General features: G+C 40.8%; 1 long non-coding RNA gene across 2 annotated transcripts in view; it reads right to left on the bottom strand.

Moving 5' to 3' along the window:
• Window positions 1-13800: 13800 nt before the first annotated feature.
• LOC102078491 (uncharacterized) overlaps window positions 13801-15093 on the bottom strand; it is a 73096-nt gene continuing 71803 nt past the window's right edge. For both annotated transcript variants that reach the window (XR_003221580.1, XR_265810.4), the window contains exons 5-6: window positions 14917-15093; window positions 13801-14457 (exon numbers count right to left, since the gene is read on the bottom strand). The exon at window positions 14917-15093 is cut by the window's right edge and continues 23 nt beyond it. This is a non-coding gene — a long non-coding RNA (uncharacterized LOC102078491). The remainder of the gene's footprint in view (window positions 14458-14916) is intronic.

The following is a 15093-nucleotide window of genomic DNA, read 5'->3' as shown; positions in this document are numbered from 1 at the left end:
TCGTTTATTTCAAAGACTTCAATCGCAGAAATTGCGGTTACCCCGTTTGGATTTGAACATGACGCCATGCACTTTATAAATCATAAGTGATCACTAAATGGACATGGGGCATGGGAAGTGCAGCTCCATCATTAATGTACATTAAAATTAATGCCATGGAATGGTCTCTAAGCTGCGGAAAGAGCACTGCTTGTCCCTGCAACACTTCTGGAAGCTGCAGGGATGTGATTTATAGTAATGTGGATGTACTCCTGCAGACCAAGTCGAAGACATAAGAAGTAGAGCATAATTCTGTATAGTCCAGTGATTTATGTTGGTATTTATAATTCGGAAACGGTGCAATTAACATCCATAGACTGGTGGTGTGAATAAATACAGTTCTGCATAAAGCCAATAGGCCTGTGCAACTCGGCAAAATAACCACACACTTAATCAAAGTCACTTTGAATTATTATTATTAATAATAATAATAATTATTATTATTAATATTATTATTAATTTTTTTTCACTGAAAAGTAAAACTTTTTATTCTCTAAACGTTATTTACTCCAAAGTTAAAAGTCTTTCTCGGTGAAACAATATAAGGCGGATATAGGTTTAATTAAGTTAACTCATGAAAAAGATGTCACAGCATGCCGCAACCAGCCTGCCCGCTGCACATAATGTAGGCTAAAGAGCAAAAGCATGGGCTTTCTTATAGCTGACGGTCTCTGAGGCACTTGTTTTTGTCCTCAGCTCACACCGTTGGGGCGTCGTGCCAAAGCCTATCAACTAAATATCAAAGACGCGAAGTGTCGGATCCTTCCACTCTGCATTTTTACCTTATTTCATCCAATCCCACCTGCTGTCGCGGGTTAAGTTATTTAAATGCAGCTACTATTGGGAGGCTGCACACGCATGCACGCTCAAAATGCCATTGTCTTTTTTTCTCTCTCTTTTTTTTTTTCGTTTCATCCTCAAATACGGAAATCATTTGCAAGGAAATTATAGGCCTCGCGAGGGCAGGTCTTTTGCATACTAATTTTGTTAGACTTACCTCCCGTGGTCAGTGTTGGATGTGACCATTAGTGAGAGCGCTAGAATTTATTTTATTCCACTGAAAAGAGCGTGTTTAGAGTAATGTGGCGCAGACACCTTATGCCAGCGTTAAGACAAATGGCTGGGAAGACTCTTTGTCTGCTCCTGGACTCGGGCCTGCAGAAGGTATGCCTCAGGAGTGTTTTGAGTGGCGACTTAAAGCGAATTAAGGCAAACACGTGGCCTTTGTGCAGGCACAGTGGCCTCCTGAATATGAGACTCTTTTATTTTCTCATACAATAATTAACCTCGTATAACTGGATATCACCCGCCATCTCTCCATCACCATTCGTCTATCTGCTGACCTTTTTATTTCTGCAGCCCCACCCAGCTTTACACCCTCCTCCGTGCGTGATAGAATTACACTGGCCCGTATTTCTTCTCAAATTATATGGACACAACAGACAGATTTTTTAAAAGGTGAAAGGAAATATTTTTAACAACCTCGAAAATAAACACTTATCCAGCTTTGGGATTTGTAAAAAAAAAAAAAAAGAAGAAGAAGAAGAAGAAGAAAAAAAAGGTTGTGGTGTGAAGCTGAGGCAGGAGAGATTTTACCGTTGGCTACTTTGGGGGGTTGGTGCGTTTGAATGGCAGGAAAGGGGAGGGAGGGGAAAGGCTTCAAAAGCTGCTTACCAGCAGGTGGCGGCAGCATAACGTTTGAGCAGCCCCACCCCTTCAGCTTCTGGGTTGTGGACTTTCTGGTAATATTGACAGGTGTTTTATTCTGTAGCTCAAGAGAAATTAAAACTGCCAAGTTGTCAGCAAATACGATGTTATTGATCACTGATGAGTGAAATTCAAAGCTGTTGTCTGGAAGGTTTTTTAGCTCATATTTAAAACAAAAAAACCAAAAACAAAACAATGGCCTTGGGTCAGCAATGGCCATATCTGACTTCTTGTCTCATACTACTACCTTGACAGTACGATTTTTTTTAAACTAATTATTATTGTGTTTTGCTTCTTGACCAAATCGAAACAAAAGCTCTAGCAGACACCTGGATGGACATGATAGTCATCAAGGTCCTTTGTGAGTGCTTATCCTCAGTGGTCAGGTCCCTTTTGTGGTGGGAGTCATTCAGAAGATGAATCACATGATGCATTTTTAATTTCCCTGCCGTGGCCCTAGTCCAGGACTCGGTGGGTCACATGGAAATGAGCGCTAGACAGGCCAGCGACATCAGCCGACGAGGGCTGCAGCACTTAAGACATGATGTACGACGGTCATTACCAGAGGCAGGTCAGGAGGGAGTCCAGGTCATTCTTGCCACCAAAGAGAAACAGCAGAGGAGGCAGAAAGTGTCTGGCCAGTTTAGAAAATGTCCCATCTCCTCAGACTTTCCCCAGGAATGCACGCAGGGCCCCTGATGGGTGAATGCTCCCTCAAGACAGCAAGGGATTATTACCCATCCTCACCTCTGCTCTTTGTTCTTGTACAGTATATGGCTGATGCACATGGCATGCTCTCTCTCTCTCTCCCTCTTTGAGTTGCATCACAAATAATGGCTTGACATATGTGCTACTTATCAACACGTCTGCAGACAAGTTGGCAAGTCACACATCTATTTTAGTTTTGAGGTCGGCTGATTAGCAGTGCACATACAGGATTGAGCACATGTGTCACTTGCACTCTTTGTGTTGGCGCGGTGAAACTCCAGCACAGTAGAAGCTCGGGCTAATTACCAAATGTCTGACGGCCTTTTCTTTTTCCTTCCTTTGATTGAAACTTTGACTTTTGCCTCCCGAGTGGCGTGGTGAAATGCTTCTCCTTTTGTGAACGCACTTCTGGGTGGCGCGCTGTGCGACCAGGCCGCTATGCGGGAGCCTCAGTGTTGTGTATCTGGTGTCACAATATTTTGGGTGTCAGAAAGAGCAAACAGATTTAGAGCAAAGCAAGGTGTGAATATCGCCGCATGTATCTCTTCTGAGAGATTTCGTAGCTTCCTTATTATAAGGACAGGGTTATTCAAAATTAAACAAAAGTGGCTGACAAGTGGAAAGTTAATTGCATTCAAAGCCGAGCTCAAAACTCGCATCTCTAACGCAAAGAGAGGACAGCGTGTCAAGGAGATTAAGGAGAGAAAAAGGGGAGGAAAAAAAAATGAAAGGAAATAACCAAAATGAAATAATGTGCTGGACCACCTCTTGAGCGAGTACAAGCGTGGCATCTGTGTCAGATGTTGTTAATTAACGTCAGTATGTTCCTCGCTGGCACTTGGCTTTCTGTCCTTCGTGCAGGGCATTTCCTAGAGTAGAAGTGCTTGTGGGGAACAAATGTATGTGTGTGTGTGTTGAGGTTTGGGCAGGGGGGCTGCAGGGTTAGAAACAGCAGTGGTAGGGGGTGTTAATCCCACTCATTATAATTCTAGTCTGTGGCCTGTCTTGGGAAAGGGACTACAGGGGCCTACTGTTGTATCTTATCAATATGTATTCCTCCTTTTTCACCTCTCCAAGTGGCCCCTGACTGCACGGTGGCTAGGTAGCTTCTTTCACTGTCTATGTGGATTATGTTTAAATATTTCATTGTTTCTTATACCGTCTCGCTCATTCTTGACCAAAACCAAATTTGTGTACACCCCTTGACTCTTCTCTCTGTGAAATTTGTGTTGTTTTTGTGTCTTTACTAGTATATCCTGCCAGTCACCTTTAACAAAACAGGATTTAGGCAGAATTCCAGTTATGACAAACACAAAATCCTATATAAATTAGTAACCAATCTTATTATATAGTTACCCTGAAATCTTTTTTTTTCTCTGCCCTTGAAGTCCAAAGAGCAAACCACAATGCCATAATGAATAAAAGCAGCATATGGCACATTACTAATATGGGAATTGACCTTTCATACTACATACTGTATGCGTGGAGTGAACACCTGCTTTGACTATACGTGATGCTGAATATGTGTAAGGTAGCTAACAGCAGGCAAAGGAAGCAACATTATTATAAAATAGTCGTACCAACAATAAAATAAAGTAGCGTGTTGGGAGGAAAAAAAACAGCACAAGCCAAAACATGCACTGTTTTGAATAATGTAGACTAAATCCACCAAAAGCTTACCTAATGCCACCAAATGTGCATTTCATAAACTGGATAACAAGAATTGCTCATAGTTTCCCTTCCCAGTGTTGTTTTTTTGGTGTTATTTTTGCAACACAATGAACCCTATGTCAAGTTTTTATACATTTTGTTATGTCTTTGGGGAAATCAAAGACTTTAAAGACAGTAAATTATTTTTAATGCTTGCACAAAAATAATAGGCCATTTCCTAAATGATGTGCCATGCTGGTGCCTGGGATCATCAGGATGCCAGTTTTGCCTCCCTGTTGATCGGCTAATTTGAGAAAGAGCGCACCTGGTGTGTCTTATTGCGTGCACAAGTGCCGAGAAATGGCACTCTATCTACTGGGTTTGGTTATTTCCATGCAGAGCAGAGGTACTGACAATGTTAGCATTAACGGCTCATTAAAATGAAGAAGGATGAAGTCATTGCCACAAGAAAAAACAAAAAAAACCCAAAGTTGTTGCACCTTGCTAAATGGGAGACCGAAGTGGAAATTAGGTAAAGAGGAAGTGGAGCTTTCAAAATGGCCACCACATCCTGTAATGACCAGTGTTCAGCTTTTATAAGCCCTCCACCGAGTAGGGTCTCAGATTAATGTAGAGAGGAGCGTGACAGCAGTGGTCTGAATGGACTGCTGTAGGGAGCCCACTGGGGCTTGTTTCAGAAAGCACACGCCTGATGGTAAAAGTGAAATGGCTGCGACGTGCAGATGTTAGAAGCATCTACAACTGTCCCGTATCCAAGAAAAGCTCTAAAACCTTTAAGAGGACTACAGTGGGTGATGGTTATAGCTCTGACTATTGAAGTATATGTGCTGTTTATCACTTTCACCTGTCTTCTTGGAGTGCTGGGATGTCTAGCCAGCAACTGCTTCCAGGGGAGCGTTTGGAGCTTATCTTTTCAACAGGTTTTCGTGTTGCTGTGGACAGCAAATCAGGGCAGGCTCAGCCAAGGAGTAGAGCACAGTTTGGGGTGGTGCCACACCTCAGCACTAATTTCAGGGTTAGCAGAACGCCCAACAGGAGAACGGCATTGCCATGGCAACGGTTAACAGCTAAAAGCACTGTCTACAGTCTGATAGGGGCCCCAAATAATCAGTCATCACGACAAACAGCCGATTATAGCAGTCTTTTTCAACACCCAAGGTCTCAGCAACAGCTAAATCTTGGATTTAGCTATAGCATAACTATATGCAGTGGCATTTGCTATACGTGCATTTTAAATCCCCATGTGCTCAAGATGGGATTTTGTAGCAAAATTTGCTATTAATCTAAAATTAATAGCACAAGGACAAGAGCTTTATCCATTTGTCTTTAATATTTATGTTTTTATCAGATGCACTCTGTAATATAAAACCCATTACAAACACTTCCAAACCAAACCAGGCATATTTACTCACTCCACTCCTGAACTTGATGTTGAAATTATAAATTTTTTTTTCTGCCTGTGTACGAGCGATATAAAAAGCGAATGAAAAGCATGAGAGTAGATGGCAAATCGGAGAGAGGGTGTGATAGTCAGTCAGGGGCAACCACAATATACTTTCCATCAGGATCTAGTCAATTTATCAGCAGAGAGATGTTATTAGCTTCCAGATAGCTTCAGCAAAAGCATGTAGGTATTTTCCTCCCCATCAGTCTCCTTTTATATTTTTAGATGTTCTTTATGTGAGTACAATGGCCTCAATATCAAGCATTTTAAATGATGCTTGAAATACCAGTCACTTGACTTTGATGTCACAGGCAATTAAATCCAACCTTACCCCTTTCCACCGTTAATAACAGCAATCTCGCCCGACCTAGTGCCTAATTAATATGTGCTATTTGTCACTTTGCCTTGACACATGTATATCAAAGTGGGGGTGGGGAGAGAGGCCTGGAGGGGTGAAGAGGTGGCTTCATAGGGGAGAGTGGGAGGTGGCGGGCAGTGGTGAAAGAGTGGTACGGTGAGCTTTCATTAGGTGTCAAGGTACCGCTTCTCCTCTCTCCATCTTCTCGCTGCTAAGTGAGAGGCAGGTGTACCGTCATTTGATTTCATAAGAGGGGGAAAAGGATATTTAGTGTGGGAAAGACGCTTCACAAAATGCGGAGAGGGTAAAAAGGCAGGAGGTGAAGAAAATATTTGGCCACAAAGAAGAAGAAATAATGATAAAAATGAGAGAGCTGTGAATGCAGCCATGATTTATTCCTCTGCTTCTGATGGTGATTATTTTGCATGTAATGACACATTTTCACATGGTGGATGCTTAATTTTGGAATGAAAATCTTCATATTGTTTATTTGTACGTAATTTTGTGCCTTTTAGGATATCATCATCCTTCACTGGAGTTTGACTGTGGCAAAGTGGTGCTTATAATTAGGCATGTGTTTGTTTGTGTATGTGCATGCATGTGTATTGTGCATTGTGCATGTGTACATGCCTTGTCATTGCCAGTTTCCACTATGGCTCGGCGGGTGGTAGGGCAGCACTGCAACGCTGCAATGAAATCAATGATCCATGGTTCTTTAGATGTGACCAACAAACTAAGTTGTCATCTAGCTCTAAAACAAAAGGGTTGATGGGGGGAAAGCGGAAAGGAAAAAAAAGAAGCCAGCGCACCGACGCCGCTAAGATTACATCGCGAATGTGCAGGGTATCATGCCAGTGCAGTTCTCAGTGGGGTCAGCAGACAAACACCAAAAATTCACAAATACATCCACACTGTACATCTCTCTCTCTGAGCCCCCCACCCCATCCATCCTCCCCTCACTTTCCGCCTGAAACCCTCTGCCAAATGCTGCCAGACTCTCACATCTGTGCCGAAAATGAATTGTATCCCAGAGCCCTCTGAGTCAAGGATTCACTTGTAAAGAATGCAGTTTTATTGGATGAACAGACTAATGTACCATGCAATGTAGTTGCACTAGCATTTTATGCCACATTGAAAGAGTCAATTAATTTGCATAATTTAAACGAGCATGTACCGTCACTTTGAAGGCATGGCTAGGCAACTTGGCTAGTCACGTCAGCCCTTCCATTTCTGATAAATTAATCATTCTTGCCATACAATTAATTACATTTATGACAATTTGAACCTTTGTCCCACCCACCGGCCTGACAATTTTACAACCAGGCTGCAATATCAGAGCATCCTGATGAAACCCCGGTGATTTAGTGAACACCTTAACAGAGAGCCTATGCCTAGGGCTGAATAAAATTAATATTTTGTTTCCCATCTGGTGGAATCAGCAGAATTAATGAGGGAAGGAGGCCCGTAGCTACGCAGAATCCAGGGATCAATCTGCCTCTCTCCGCTGGTTGCTACTCTTTGCTGGAGGTGTGTGTGTGAAGCCGGGGGCGTGGGGGGAGATATGAGAGGCGGGTGAGATGGAAGGAAGATAGCGTGTTGTGCACTTCCATAGTTTGAGCATTCACCCACAATGCACTATGGTGATCACTACTGTAAATGAGTGATTACAGCAGTGCCAGTCACTCCTCCTTGCAGCCCTGACAGACAGCACAGTTCCTTACCCACCACCACCCTACTGATTAATTTCCAGTTGTGGCTGCCCGTCTGTCTGTCTTTGCCTTTGACACTTGTTTACAGCCTCTAATTGAATTGCAGTAGGGCAAATGTCTATGAGCTCGCTGGCGTGGAGCGCTGGCAATAAAGTGACTACGTTCTGTGGCAGAGCGAGACTAGTTTAGTGCGAAAAGCTCAGCATCCGGGCTGCGTGTGGTTCTTGTCGCCATGGGAATGGCTGGGAGTCAGAGGGGTTTTTGATGCTGTCACAACAGAAACAAGGAATTTGCAAACTCCCTTGTTTTGGGATATTTTACATTGCAGATTCCTCTAGACTGTAGCAGATCATTTTTAAAATATGATTTCTTTGTTTTTTAACGTTTCCTAAATTGAAGATTTTTTTCTGTTGTTTTAGAAATTCTTAGAATGTGATTTAAAAGGTTAGTTTTGGCCATTGACCTTGTTTTTTGGTTTTTTTGCATTAAAATGCTTTTCAGTCTGTCAAAGCAGACGAGGGACATTTAGGAGTCTAAATGCAATGCAGATTTATTTTTCTGGACTTATTTTTTGTTGAGGTTTTAATACAGCTGCGACAAGTAGGGAGATTTTATGCACAAATTTAATGCTCGGGATTTATTACAAATCATTTTTTAGGTTAGGATTTTATTATCCTTTTGATTTTGTGGGATTTTGATGCTGCCAAAATGGGAAAACTTGGAAATTTGTGCTGTTTATTTAAGATATTGTACTGTTTTTGTGCAGGGATTTTATACCGCTTTTAAATTTTATAGCCTAAAAGAAGTAACACTAGTATCACACTGTGCAGTTCAGCTTATATGAACTATTATGCTGTATTTTATGTCCTCATAACATAATCAGGATGTATAAAACATATGATACTAGTATGATTAATGAATAAATTGTAGCAACCTGTGCGACCCCATTTGATGTTGGGAAAATAAACAGTTGAATGAAAAATATAAATGACAGAGCACATATGGAAAATAACACCAGGCAAACATTTTTTTTAGACACTGGACACGATGGATAAAAATCTTTTCAAAAGTTTTTTGTCCTCTTGGAAACGCGTCCAGACAACTCATTAAACACTTTCCCCATTTTTCAAATGTTTTCAGTTCACTGCAGCTGTACACATCCACTGTTACACTCATCTGTAAGAAGAAATAGTGAAGACAACACATGTTCATTTCATGTATTCATTCATTGTCGCTGGACTACAATGAACATTTTAGTCATCCATTTACCAGAGATGGCAAAGAAAGAGAGACAGAGAAAGCACTTGTATGACAGAATAGGCACTCCCACAGTGTCATCCAATCTGGGCACCCCATTACCTCCTTCTCTTGCCCTGTGTGTGTCTGTGTGTGTTTATGCATATGTGTGTGTGTGTGAACCGGCCCCCCCTGTCTGCCTTGCTTGCTCCATGCAGCGTTTTGCCGCCTAGAGAAGGTGCTAGTCGTCTCTTTGAAGTATCACTTCAATTACAGGGTTTAACCCCACAGGTCAGCCCTTGATTATTTACACAAAGCTGGTGTAATTCTGCTGGAAAGACTCGCCTTTGCCATGAATACAAAGCCAGGCTTCACTCTAATGGAGTGAATTTCACATCAACACTCGTCCTGTTTTGACCTGCATCTGATAGGGTTAGTACGTGTGACAGAAGTAACGTGTCGTCTTGTAAAAGGTAGACACACATATGCAAAGTGGGAGAATATGACAGGGATGCTTCAAACCAAGCATCTGGGAAAGGTGAGATCTAATATCTTCTTGTACCCATTTGAAATAATTCCTGTTGGGCATTAAATGGTTTTTTTTTCCTGTGTTGTTCTGATGGTTACAAGCAACATGAGGTTATCAAAATGTGCCTCAATGATGTTTTTTTTTCCCCTCTGTCTTTTTGTTTTAGCTACACTGAAAGCTTGGTGGCGTGTTTCATCTGCTTGGCTTGCCTGATAAATTGGGGCCATGTAAAAACTGATCTTGCCAAAAATGGCATTGAATAATAGATTGTTTTGTTGATCAGGTTGCTGTTTACTTACCCTTTTAAATCCCTATTCTGTCTCCTCTCAGCTGGTGGCCTTCAATTGACTTCTTGTTATTTTTTCATGAAGTGAGGAGAGCGCAATACCAAGTGCTGCTATCACTCCTTCTTAAATAATATAAACAAGAGAACAACAAAAAAGGTAAAGTCTAAGTCATCTTCCCTGTTAGTTCATTTCAGCCTAGATGGCCCTCGTTCGCTGGAGCATGATGCGTGCAATGAAAATACGAGGGTCCTCTTCTCTCCGTGTCCCCGTGTGCACCACCCCCATAAAAGTTGCAACTGCCAGCTCAGGTGGAAAAATGTTGCAGAGTAAAAGATGTATTCAATAAATAGAGAGGGACAGCATGGGGCCTGGGGAAAGTGTGCATGAGACGGAGGTTTGGAGAGTGGAATAATGGAAGAGAGGGTAGATGGGGCATGAGTGTACATTAAACAGCGGTGCTTGACGCCTGTGAAAGAAAGCATACCGCTGGGAATATAACTCTTAACTAGTATTGTCTCCTTTCAATTTAAAGGAAGAACAAGTGCTGTCATCTATATAATTCTTTCTTTTCAAAGGTGGTTATCAACATTCATTACTATACATTAGATCGCTAATTAGAATATCAGCGTTAAAATGGATGCTATGTGCCCCAGGATATTTAAGCACATCAGTACATATAGCTACAGAGTTGCTCAGGCTGCTTTTATGACCACAATAATGCTTTAAGCAAAATGTGAAAGAAGAGAAAGGGGCAAAAAATGTATCAGCGCAGAATGAAATGTAGCTCATCAGACACAACAACCTTATTGGGTATTTTATCTTTGGCGAATATACAGAATATATAAATACACTATGTTTATATGCTGTTTGTGTGTGTTTTTGCATATAGCTGAGGTCATTAATACACACATAAAACATTTAAGGGCTAGGGACCGGGGGCAGTTTTGTAAAGCATTAGAAAAGCTGGTGGAACATCTCAAAAGTAATTTTGTTAATTGGCAACAGGGGTATAAAATTGGGTATAAAAATTCCAGCGAGTATGAGTATCTTACATGTAAGGGAAGAGCGGGTGGGGGTTTTATTAAGAAATAGTTCAGCTATTTAAGATGTTTCTAAAATGTAAAATCGAAAACAATTTGGGGATCTTATCACCTGTGGAACATCGTATAATACGTTAAAGAAAATGAAGATGAATTCTTGTAGCATTGCTGAAAACCAATGTGTAATGGCCGTGGTCCTAGGACCCTCAGTCAGTACTGCAATAAAAACAGACATGATTCGGTAGTGGAAATCACTGCATGGGCTCAGGAACACTTTATAAAACCATTTTCAGTGAACACAGTTCATAACTGCATCAACGAACTGCAAGTTAAAATTCTACCATGCGCGGAAAGTAACCGTATATAAACAAGACCCAGAAACACAACCACCTTCTGGCCCTGAGCTTATTTTAGACTGGCTATGGCAAATTGGAAATCTGCCCTGTGGTGTGACAAGTCAGAATCTGAAACTCTTCGAAAATGACTGGCATCACATCCTCCTCCCCAACCTCTGCTATCATCTTTTTCATGTTTTGACTTCATGTATTCCTATTTCAGAGCTGAGCTTACCTTAAACACATGTATAAGTGGTTTTGCTGCTTTGATGGCATCAGAATCCACAAGAGCAATGACCACTGCATAAGAAAGGGGCAATTTGGCTTAAACTCATGATGACATGGGTTTTTTGCACATCTGATGTGACCTCCATTAAGGTGTATAGAGGCTTGGGATAAGGTGAGAGTAGTAAGATAGTCTAAAACACCCAGAAAGCAATAAAAATTCAGCACAATGTATGTGATGGTAAACATCTGCCCAAAATACTTTAAACATTTGGAACTCTTATTCACATTCTTTGTTAATCAACTTGTGTATTCATATCACTAAAATGTGTGGCCAGTCTCCGTAGTACAAATGCTAACAGCCCTCTCTCCTTTAAGGCCTACATCTCCATACACCATCCATGTATGCATTGCTCCAATTCAGTGATTATATACCAGTGTACTCTAATACAGCTGAAATATTGTATTAATTACTATAGGTGTTCACTTTCTAGATCAGGACAGGAGGACTGCACTGGCTTGCAGGGATTGCATACCTTCTTACTTTCAACCTTGCTTGTTTACAACTTCACAAAGGGAGGGGTGCTGCCATCTGCTGGGTCTCAAGACGCAGCTAGTGCAGGCTATGTAACATCTTACATAGCAGTTAGCTGACATTGTACTAGAGGTGGGCAATATAACCTTAAAATTTTACAAAGATATTTCATGGAAATTTGCAACAAATTTTATTCCTGACAATAGAAAAAAAAAGTGAACAATAATTTATCGCTAATTGCAGCTTGCAGACAGCAGGATTTGTTAGTGTAAACAAAACAAACAGCTACCATCACTGATTACAGACTCTCGCCCTGTACTATGTTATTTTACATTTTTTAGCCGCCACCTTTGGTTTTCACATGTACTATATCCATATATTCTCCATTTCTTTAAGTCAGGCGAATGTACGTCACAGCGCTCCTTGGCTAGCATGTTTGTGCTGCACTGCATGGTGCAAACAATAGACAAGAATGGGTTTCAGAGGGCAGTGCAGGGCTTGCTGTTTTTAAGTTATTGTTAAACTATAAGCTCTATAGTTTAAAATTAAACATTTTAATTTGTTACATTTAAAAAAAAATGTTGGATGTTGTACTTGTTGGTACTTTAAAAGCCTTTTGTCACCATCATGCAACTGCATCAGTAATGAGTGCAACTAGCGAGTGTTTCATCAATGCTTGGATGACACATCATGAGCTCTCCTTCTCACATGCCTTCATCGCTTGGTTGTATTCAACAGTGTGTTTGATCATATGTTGTTTAGTAGAAACCTTTTTTTGTGTATATGTTGCAAAGTATTGTGATTATAATGAAATCCTCTGGAGCAGCTAAATCCTCATCAGAGGCCAACACTCAGCTCTTACCTTCAGACATGTCTGTCTCACTGTTGTGCAGAGATGGGCAGTAACATGTAATCCGATGACTTTTTTCAAGTAACGGGTAATGAAAAGGATTACTATTGCAAAAAAGTAATTAGATTACTGTTACTTTCCTGTAAGCACACTGCGTTACTGCGTTACTAAACTGAAGTGAATTTGTTTGTGAGAGTTTCTCATGACAATGACGTAAGGGCGTGCGACGTCCGTGATAGCAACAGATGTGTGTAGATCAACAATGGATAATATGGAGTGCAAGAGAGAGAACAGTGCAGTGCAGCGTTTAAAGCTTGGAGGTACTGACATTACTTTGAGTTTGATTCCGTAAAAAGTGACAAAAACATTAGCGTCCGCTGTACACTCTGCGTGGGAAGAAAACTTCTTTCTACAGCGAAAAATTAAACTTCAAATCTGAGCAAGCACCTAGCAAGTTGCCACTAGAATGTGAAATTCACAGAGAAACCCCAGGATCCCTCCCACTGACATGACCGCTGCGGCACTGTGCAAACCTCCACCCGCCCCACTCCTGCTAAACAGGTGACAACAGAGAGACAAGACTTAGTACTGCTGAATCTCTGATTTTATTTATTTTTTGCTGCGTTTTACTTGCATCTATTTGAAAGAGAGAGTGTAAACACAAAACATTTTATTTTATATGCTGGAATGTTAAAGAATTTCTTCAAGTCAAAGACTGTTGCATATAATTTAAATTTTGCTTAATGCAACGTGCGTAAAATTAAAACTAATAAAACAATTTTTAAAAAGAGACTTTTTCATTTGATTCAATTTTATATGATGGATTATGCATAAAAACTAGAATTGGGCTGATTTGCTTTATTACGTATTCAGGTTGTGTATATTGTTTTTAAAAAGTAACTAAGTAACTACTTACTTTTGAAAATAAGTAATCAGTAAAGTAACGGGATCACTTTTTTGGAGAAGTAATCAGTAATGAGGTTACTAATTACTCAAGTAACTTGACCAACACTGCTGTTGTGTATGCTAAGGAGCATAAACACGTGCTGTTGCTCTATCATTGACCTGATGATGTGACACGTTTATATGATGTAAAAATTTATAGGATTACAATATGATATGAGAAAGTCCTACATATTTTTTTTAAATTAGCTAATCAACTAGTATTTCTGGCACCAGCTAGAGACAACAACAGCATTTAATTATCTAATTTACTAGGTATTACATTGCGGCTTATTAGGAAAAGACTAGTTGATAAACTGGCCTGCCTGCATACCAAACCCATCACTGGGTGAAAATATTTGGTGCACCGTGAAACAAAACAGAACCAACAACCCCTGAAAAATCAAATGTAATGAACATGATTGGACAAGGGCGAGTGATGCCAAAGAATGGTTGCTTGAGTTAAGATTTATAAAGCTGTAGGGACATATGAGACAAAGAAGGCTGAAAACCACTGATATAAATACATACAGTGTGTGGCTTTAAGAAGACAATGGCTTCCTTGATGGCACTTGAACCCATAAGAGAGCATCTGCCTGCCTTCATGTTTCACAATGAGGCTCATTACAAAGAATATTTGGGTCTTGATGAAAGATTTTCGTTGATGTCAATCCATCAAGCTGATACATACCTGTCAAAAAAAGAACAGAAATGTGCCATTGTAGTCATGTGGTCGTCACAAGATTCGACGCTGCGCGGCTGGTGATGGAGCTGTGATGGGGCTATGAGTGACAGCCGGTCGCTTGATTGTCAGCTCAGCCCTCCCATGACCTCCAATGAGTCTGTTTGTAAGCCACACATACAGTTACATGGTGTCCTACCAGTGAAGGATTTCACACAAAGCACAAATGATTCAGCTGCTATGCGGAGACGGCAGTGTGACTGCAACTACTAGAAAATGACAATCATTATATTCTTTTATCCAAGTTTCTGATGTACACACTGAGAAACTCAAGCAGTGTCATTGAATTTAATTTTAATGTGGTTTGATTGACTAAAATAGCATAAAGAGCGGTTTTAGAAATGCCTGCTCTTGTGCAAACTATTATCCCCGCAACAATCGCAACAGTAGATGGACACAAATTTTCTCCAACCTCTCTTAATTTGAAAAATATAAACATCTGGCTCTCCGTGCTTTAAAAAAACAAGAAAGAAAAAGCAAACCAGTTGGTATGCTTCAGAGCTGAAACCCCACAATGCCCTGATGGCTTGTCTTTGTGCCACAGAAGCACATTCATTACCTCCTTCTGTCTATTTTGGACAAGGCATCAATTTGAAGATGTGAGGTGTCACGGTGTGGAAAATGTTGCATTTTCCTTGTCAGCCAAGCCTATGTTTCTCTTTCTATGGCCCGGATAAAAGGAGTGGCCTCGGCATGCATCTCTGCCATCTTTCCATTCCCCACGGAGATATTTGAG

Source organism: Oreochromis niloticus, linkage group LG9, assembly GCF_001858045.2.
Source record: "Oreochromis niloticus isolate F11D_XX linkage group LG9, O_niloticus_UMD_NMBU, whole genome shotgun sequence".
NCBI classification, from domain to species: Eukaryota; Metazoa; Chordata; class Actinopteri; order Cichliformes; family Cichlidae; genus Oreochromis; species Oreochromis niloticus.
This window is presented reverse-complemented; position numbering and strand designations above follow the sequence as displayed.